The 9,246-nt window shown below is 39.4% G+C and overlaps 1 long non-coding RNA gene across 1 annotated transcript; it reads left to right on the top strand.

The window, feature by feature from the left end:
- The first annotated feature begins 3,980 nt into the window (after nucleotides 1–3,980).
- On the top strand, nucleotides 3,981–7,482 carry LOC121879838. The gene is made up of 3 exons (XR_006091440.1): nucleotides 3,981–4,100; nucleotides 5,572–5,717; nucleotides 6,749–7,482. It is a non-coding gene; the product is annotated as an uncharacterized LOC121879838 (long non-coding RNA).
- The last annotated feature ends 1,764 nt before the right edge of the window (nucleotides 7,483–9,246 follow it).

Consider the following 9,246-nt stretch of genomic DNA (forward strand, 5'->3'; position numbering starts at 1 on the left):
ACTGAGGTCACTGTCCCAGCACCCAGCAGTAGTGGTGACGTGTTACTGAAGTCACTGTCCCAGCACCTAGCAGTAGTGGTGACGTGTTACTGAAGGTCACTGTCAGCACCTAGCAGTAGTGATGACGTGTTACTGAGGTCACTGTCCCAGCACCCAGCAGTAGTGGTGACGTGTTACTGAGGTCACTGTCCCAGCACCTAGCAGTAGTGATGACGTGTTACTGAGGTCACTGTCCCACATAGTGGATTGAGGTCACTGTCCCAGCACCTAGCAGTAGTGGTGACGTGTTACTGAGGTCACTGTCCCAGCACCTAGCAGTAGTGGTGACGTGTTACTGAGGTCACTGTCCCAGCACCCAGCAGTAGTGATGACGTGTTACTGAGGTCACTGTCAGCACCTAGCAGTAGTGGTGACGTGTTACTGAGGTCACTGTCCCAGCACCTAGCAGTAGTGATGAACTGTTACTGAGGTCACTGTCCAGCACCTGCAGTAGTGGTGACGTGTTACTGAGGTCACTGTCCCAGCACCATAGCAGTAGTGGTGACGTGTTACTGAGGTCACTGTCCCAGCACCTAGCAGTAGTGTTGACGTGTTACTGAGGTCACTGTCCCAGCACCTAGCAGTAGTGGTGACGTGTTACTGAGGTCACTGTCCCAGCACCTAGCAGTGATGACTTGGTGATCTTGTTACAGGGTGACCTGGGGCCTCACTGAAGACCACCAGGCGTGTATGGCCGGTACCTCCGCTTCACCAAGTATCAAGAAGCTCAAAGGATCCGCTCCGTCAAGCTTGCTTCCAGGATGTCAAGGATACCAGGTAGAGACTTTCATAAACGCCAAGTTTCAGGAAGAACCGTGGCCGGACAGATGGCCCAGGACAATTGGCACGACGGACTTTTCACCGACAGACATTTGGCCGAACGGACAATTAGCAGAACGGATATTTAGGCGAAAGAACATATGGCCTTCTTAATTTTATTTTTCTTTCTTCTTTGCAATGTACTTGTTTTTAAAACACAGGATTATAGGCATAACTAATATACAATGTCAGAGTGTTTTTATATTTTGCTATATTATATTTGTTAATTTCTTTCATAATATATATATATATATATATATATATATATATATATATATATATATATATATATATATATATATATATATATATATATATATATATATATATATATATATATATATATATATATATATATATATATATATATATATATATATATTAGGTTAGGTAATGCAAGTCCAGTCTTCGACTTTGTTTGTGTTTGTGAAAACAAATTTGGCCAATTGTCCATTCGGCTAAATGTCCGTCGGTGAAATGTCCGTTCGGCCAAACGTCCGTCGGTCAAGTGACCGGGAGCCAGGTTGAACTAGGGACGCCAAGGATACCAGGTAGGACTTCATATACCCAAGGATACCAGGTAGGACTTCATATACGCCAATGATACAAGGTAGGACTTCATATACGCCAAGGATACCAGGTAGGACTTTATATGTCAAGGATACCAGGTAGAACTTCATATATGTCAAGGATACCAGGTAGGATTTCATATACGCCAAGGATACCAGGTAGGACTTCATATATGTCAAGGATACCAGGTAGGACTTCATGTCAAGGGTACCAGGTAGGACTTCATATACGACAAGGATATCAGGTAGGACTTCATGTCAAAGATGCAAGAATTATCATGAAGGATGTAAGTAGGACCTTGTAGGGTATATAGGATACCTGTAAGACTTCAAGGAGGTGAATATAGAATCCAGAAGATTAGGAATACTATGCAGGATTTCTGAGACACCAAAGATAACCAAATAGGTTCCCAGAGGTTTTTTGTATTTGTAGGATTTATAGTGATGTCCTGCAGAATATTGTTATAGTACATTAACGTGTTTGAACCATTTAGGTGTGTAAGCAGGGAACACAATGCCATTCCACTCATCTGACAACAATTATTAGATGAGAGATAATAAGACGTTCCTGAAAACACAAATTTATAGTTGCTGGTATTGACTGGTACTGTGTCCATAGTGAGGTCATTGTAATAGTTAAGGCGTAATGAGATAAAAGATATTGTTTACTGTAAGGAGGAAGTTATCGTTATCCCGTAGTTTAGTTTCTAATATTATTAGTATTATAGTTGCCGAGTTTAGGACATTATGATACTTGTACGTGTTAGTGTTTTAAAGTGTAACAGTTCATGCATTGGGGAATAGGGTAAAGGGATAAACTTGTTGTCTTAAAGGTTAAACACGAGCTAATAACACCTTCTAGACATAACTAATAACTGCCTCCGCCAAGCACTATCACGCCTGATATTCTACCCAATCAATCAACCGCCAAGCATCTTTATATCTCCTGTCGCTGACTATTTTTCTATAACATCCTTCACCAGTTCAAAATATCCTGCTTCAATATTCTTTAGTCTTTGGCAGACAATGCCTCGGTGAATAGATTTGAGAACGACACTTCCTTCAACAGGTTGGTGGAGGAGACGTACACAGCAGAGGAAGTGACTGAGCTGCTGGACTCCTTGCAGATGTCGTCAAGGCGGAGGTGGAAGAGAACTGATCCACACTACGCACACCAACTCCCCCTTCTAAACTTCGCGCAGGCGCAGAAGTGGCACCAGTCTCAACGTCGACACCTCCGACCTGGAGAACCAGTTTAGTGCTATTTTTCTCAAGTCCACAATGTTACGAACCAACCCGACTTGTTACAGCCCACGAACTATCCGACCCACCGAATTACTGCATTACCGCCACTTTTTCATATAATGGTTGCCCTCGTGTAGAAGTTGTCGCCAACACAACAACTACACCATAAGTTAACGAGCTGCATGACCCAGTGTCAAGGAATAGTCCAACAAAACCGGACAGCTCGCCAACTGCACTGGCTAACCATTACCCGGAACACGATCCGCAAATCGATTAACATCCAGGTTTCCAATTACTGCTGGGTAGACAGAGGCAAATGGCGTAAAGAACTTGTCCATAGTTTCACCCCTGGGCGGATCGAACCGGGTCCGCTCGTTTGCGAGGCGAGCATGCTGACCATTACACCACAGGTGTAATATGTACATGGCCACTGACCACTTTGGATCTAAAGAAAATGACAAGTCTGTGTGGTTAGTAACAAAAATCGAATACTTATACTGTAGGTCAACTAGGTGTGTAGCAAGTTTGACTGACTGACTGATTGACTGACTGTTTGAATGATTAACGCGAAAATACGTGTAATATAATAAACAAGCCGGTAACAGAATCAAACTTTCCCACATACACGCTTGGGAGTAAGATCAGCTGACAAAGGTAAAACTGTACAAAACAGCTGACAAAACATAAAAACCAGTCGACACTACATAACCCCCGCTAATAACACACAAACAAACATGACAAAAATTAAACACAAAACAACTGAGAAAACACAAATACCCACGTTGGCTAACAGCGAAACCTCCCATACAGAGAACTCCTGGAGGAGATTAAGAAGTTCGAGGACCGTCAAGACCAGCAGGGTCGGGCGGACCTGCCTCACCCAAGAAGAGAACGCTGGCGCCCCTGACGGAGTTGAAGGGCCGCTAGTTCTCCTGCAGACACAAATAAAGAGACTTACTCATGAGAACTCGATCTACAGGCCAAACTCCAGGCAGCAGAATCTAGGTGAGTGGTGGTAGTGGTGAGAGGGTGGTAATGGTGGTGGTGACGAGGCAAGTCGGGGATCCCTGTATAGAAATCAATATAACAAGAGATATGTTCTATTTATTCATGTGAAATGTCATATCTGTCGGATATTTATATATTTCAAATTTAATTATTTTAACTGGGAAATGATTCAATCTAACCTAACCAAACCTAATATGGAAAATGAGTAAAAAAATTCAACTTAGCTGAAAAATTGCAGAATCCATTTGGTTGTTGGGTTCGGTTGATTTTGCTGGTTTGTTAAGCTCTATAATCACCACCAGGAGACGGAGGTGACGAAAGGGAAGATGGAAGTGACTCTTAACTTCCAGGCTGCCAGAGACGAACTGAACAGACCAAGAAGACCACTGCCAATAGACCTCCACCGACGAGGTAGCCGAGGTATGGTCAATCATCTTGTACGTTGAGTAGTAACTTTTGTCTTGTTGTCTGTGTGAAGCTCAGTCTGTATGTCTTTGTTTACTCTTTATCCATCTATGTCTGTTAACATCAGTCTGTCTGTCTTTGTCTACTTGTGAATATAGTGTAATATTGGTCATAGATAAAGAACTATTGTGTGTTTGAGTTTCTCGTCACTTTACTTTAAGAGGAAACGGGTTTTAACTTAAAAAATCGGTGTTCTAATCTTATATACATTTAGTCTATTTTAGTTTTTGCTAATTCAACCTCTTATGGAAAACATCTTAAACCAGTTAATGATTATTTTAAACTGAGTATCATAATTTAACTAATATACGAAAACAACCTAAATTACGTCAGCTTAAATTAGAGATACGATAACTTATTTACCTAATAGCCACCCACTAGAGGTGTGGGCATGCCGAGGATGGAGGCCTGTGGCTTGTAGGGCTCTCTTCATTGTTCTTGATAATTTTGGCAAGGGCTATTTTGAATCCCAATACTGTTTTTTATTCCATTTGGGCTGGTAGACCGTTCCATAGGTCTACCAGCTTCTGGGTGAAAGTATTTTCTTATATTCGTTCTGCTTGATAACTTGGTGTGTTTGGAGTTATGTCCTCTCGTGTTGGTGATGCGTGACCACAAAGAAAATGTCCCCTTTCAGGATTTTAAATGTTTCAATGGAATCTGCCCTATTGTGCCTTGTCTGAAGGGTTGTTAGTCCTAAGGCCCACAGTCTACGGATAATCGAGATAACACAGTTCCAGAATTATCTTAGGCGCTCTTTGTTAAACCCTTTTCCCGGTGTTAAGATTTTTCTGGAGGTAGGGTTTCCATGCCTGCACACAGTCATCCAACTGGGACGAAGTTGAGATTTGCTTTCCTCACTTTTTGCACAACCTTAGTGAATGATCTATCACGACGCCAATTTTTTCTCCTTATGGACAGTATCCAGGAAAGTTATTAACAGAATAGTTGTACTTAGGGTTGTTGTATCCTATGTGCTAAGTCTTGCATTTCGTAAAGTTAAAGAGCATTTGCCAGTCTCGAGGCCAATGGAACAGCTCATTCAGGTCTTTTGCATTGTTGTGACATTTTGAATTGGTAATTTCCCAAATATCTTCGTGTCGTCCGCAAACTTGACGCTGTGGTTCAATATTTCCATCTATGTCGTTTATGTAGACAAAAACAAGGGGAGTTCAAGGACAGAACCTTATGGTACTACATTGAGAACCTAAAGTACTTCAAAGGTACGATAACTTAAACTAACGTGACCGATCGCCCAAGCGGCTAACGGGCCGATCAGTGGTGATGATGATAAAAGTAAAAAGTAAATTAAAGGTACGATAACCTAACCTAAAGGTACGACAACGTAAACTACAGAATACCAAAGTTTATGCAAAGTTTACCCTAAAACTTTGAATTCTAACTTGTGTTTACCTTATGTTGGCAGCTGGTGGACGAGGTGGAGAACATGAGGCTCCAGCTGACCACACAGGCGGAGATAAAGAACGCCTCGCAGGACCAGCTGGCGATTGACCCCAACGCCTCCAGGCAAACGCTCCTTCAGGTCAAAGCCCAACCCAGCTGGCAGAGAAGGTGAGGCCACCAGCTGGTAGAGAAAGTGGGTAAGAGGTCACCAGCTGGTTGAGAAAATGGGTTAGGAGGTCACCAGCTGGTTGAGAAGGTGAGTTAGAGGTCACCAGCTGGTTGAGAATGTGAGTTAGAGGTCACCAGCTGGTTGAGAAGGTGAGTTAGAGGTCACCAACATGGAAAATGGGCCAAAAGATTGTAACTCCTAACAGCTGGCTGGGTCAGGGGAGCATCGAATCATCCGAAGATTAACTTCTAGTTATTTTACCTAACATTAACCTGACCTAATCTAACACCAACCAAACCATCCTATCCTAATATGACCTTGTCTAACCTAATAACCCCCCAGGTAATGCTACAAATGTAATCATCAGGTGAAATAAGCGGGCGGGGGAGGATATTTAGGTGATCCATTCTATTTACGTCATCACTAGCATGTTGACTGAGTATGGAGATATACAGTACATCCTGAAATGTATTTCCCTAATCAGACAGATCAACTAGGCTCGGCGTCCACAACAACTGTCACAATCAGTAGGAGACGATTGGTTGCTGGTTATGCCTCCATTTCAGGAAGTTTAAAATTTATTTTGCCCCTTACTTTACGTGTACTGGTATAAATATAAAATATGCAGCAATCTGATATTTTTATAAACGTAAACACAGAAAACCCATGACTGAATTTGATAATATGGCAGCATATCTTTCTTACTAGCCAACAACCATTCAGCTTACACGACTTAGTTCCCGAGGACGGCTAGCGGGTCTCTCATACATCAGCATACTGTGAAAGATTTTGGATGTTAAAGACATTTAGTAGAAATGTTGAAATATGTAGATTATTCCTGTTGGCAACAGAACATAACGGAAGTTTGTTGTTGTTTAACTGTATACTGCATCTGTTCTTCAAGAAGTGAGATCTTGAAGCACACTATACAATCTTTTGTTATTAGACAACAATTAATATTGATTTAGAAATATACACTTTCATATGACGTCAAAAGATAAATTTTGTATATATTTTCTTCTCCTTCCAGGAACTTGAGAAGAAGTTCACAGACGGAGCTTATCAGAACATGAAGAAGATGTTGAACAAGAAAAATGAACAGATTAAGGTCATGAGGAAAAAGTTGGTGGCTTACGAACCTGACAATGGTGAAGTTATCGAGGACTGAGGAAGTGAACAAACTGCAAATGTCTTAATGTTGATGACAATTGATCGATGCCAGAATTTCTCATTTCCAAAACAGGAAAATGACAAAATGAATATGAAACCCCAGAGATGTTTTAGAATTTCTTGTGTTTATATTCTAGCTTCCTTGTACTGTAGGTCGACTGAGACCGACCCATAACCAGATAGAGTATAATTACATTATATTGCAGAAAACTAGTCGTCACTCTAGCTAACATTTAAAGAAGATGTCTTTGAAGCTTGATGCTAAATTATACGTTTTTTGCAAACTCAGGCATGACCTACACTGGTTCTCTGTCTGAATTAAGTATTGTAGCATAAACTAATTTTGTTTTGGCCTCTATGAACATTAAAAGTCAAGAATATGAGAGATTGACAATATTATGCTTTCAATAATCAAAAGGAAAATGTATAGATGTATAGTAGCAAATATTTCTATGTGAATTCAACTGCTACCGCATATCAGTCAGTATATCATGGCGAACGTACCATTACTGTATTCATTATTCTGCTGCATATATGTAAATTAGTCTATGATATTAGAATTAAAAATATTTACTTACTCAAAAAATGTGTATACACTCGCCCTAAACCGATTTTTATTTTACGAGAGTAGACGATTTAACCAAACAAAATCTAACTTAACCAGTACAATATATAATGCCAAAGAAATAACAAAATTGTTTACCATTGTTTGTATACCTGCACTCTTGTAAACACAATCGACTACACTTATATTTGGTACAGTGGTTGGTAAGACTTGCGAGATGTCAAATCTGTGGAAGGTTTATCTAGCATCCTTAGTTGGCTACTATTGCAACGTTCCTTGCTGAGGTCACACTAGAGTATCTACCAGAATAAATCCACCGTAGCATTGATTTTCCAACGAATTCCTCGTTGTCAGCGAACAACTTATTTGCTGTCGAAAGTGGGACGATACGCTACGGTGGGTTGAAATTTGCTATAGATAATCTATTGTATTGATAAAATTTACACCGTTCATATTTTTTCAATACAGTAATGTTAAAATGTACAAAAATACAAAAAAGTGTTTTTCAATTACAAAACAGAGCAAAAATGTTAAAGTAAATGAAATAATAACAATAATAACACATCACGACTGGAATTTCATTTGACTCTAGAGGACTTCTATAGGACGCTACAGTCGCTTCTTTTCGTCTTGGTCTTCTTTAACAGGACCACATCTTACAAAGTGGTTAATGCTGCCATAGAAACATACAATGAAGCCATCCTGCTCTCGAACTGAGCTCGAAATAGCCGCGTGAGCTGGCCAATGTTCCTTTCGCCAGTGTGACCAGTGTGCGGATCGTACCGTTGACTTACTGCCCGTGGATGAAATACTATCGTGGATTTATTGCACGGACCGTAGCCTTAGGGCCATTCCCAGAGTTTTAATATGATGTACACAAACACAGAGTTGCCTACATCTCAAAAAGCACGTTAGCAATTGTACCAGGTGTAAGTGCAAGTAACTGTAAATGATGAACTAAAGTTAACTTGTATGGCAAATTTAATACTATCTATCTATTTAGCTATCAATATCTAATTATTTATCTATCAATATTTTGTTAACTATCTATATATATATATATATATATATATATATATATATATATATATATATATATATATATATATATATATCTATATATCTATATATATATATATATATATATATATATATATATATATATATATATATATATATATATATATATATAATCATGTAGATCCACAATGAAACGTGGATAAGATAAATCATGATAAAATCACACGGAAAAGGGAAACAACGGAGTACCTTAGCTTTCGTCTTCATTCAAGACATCTTCAGAGGCAACTGGATTACATGGACAGAGAGAGGCTTAAATATACAGGGTGACCTTAAAAACATGAGGTCAGGTCATAATGATGTCATCCACTAATCCCCACACCAACACACACTGTGCGTATTTAAATAGAGTTTTATTAGTTATATAAATGATTTGGGATATTGTATACACAGCCGTACAAACTGTAGTTCATTACCTATTGTGCTATATTTTTGGTATCACTTGTTTCTGTTTGCTTTATGTTTGGTACAATAGAAAGAAATATGAAAAGACTTCACTCGAAAGTGAATTTCATCTTTGACTTCGACCTTTTATGATAAATATTTAATATTTTCTAATATCGTCTCTGAAGTGCTAATGCCTTGAAATCATTTGCACTTTGATAGTCCAGATATTCAACATTATTTGAGGTAATAACAGGTCTGCTTACCAATTGTGAACACATTTAGTTTGAATACATGGACAGCTACACGAATATTTTCGAAGAACCAAT

Source organism: Homarus americanus, unplaced genomic scaffold, assembly GCF_018991925.1.
Source record: "Homarus americanus isolate GMGI-L3 unplaced genomic scaffold, GMGI_Hamer_2.0 scaffold2914, whole genome shotgun sequence".
Classification (NCBI taxonomy): domain Eukaryota; kingdom Metazoa; phylum Arthropoda; class Malacostraca; order Decapoda; family Nephropidae; genus Homarus; species Homarus americanus.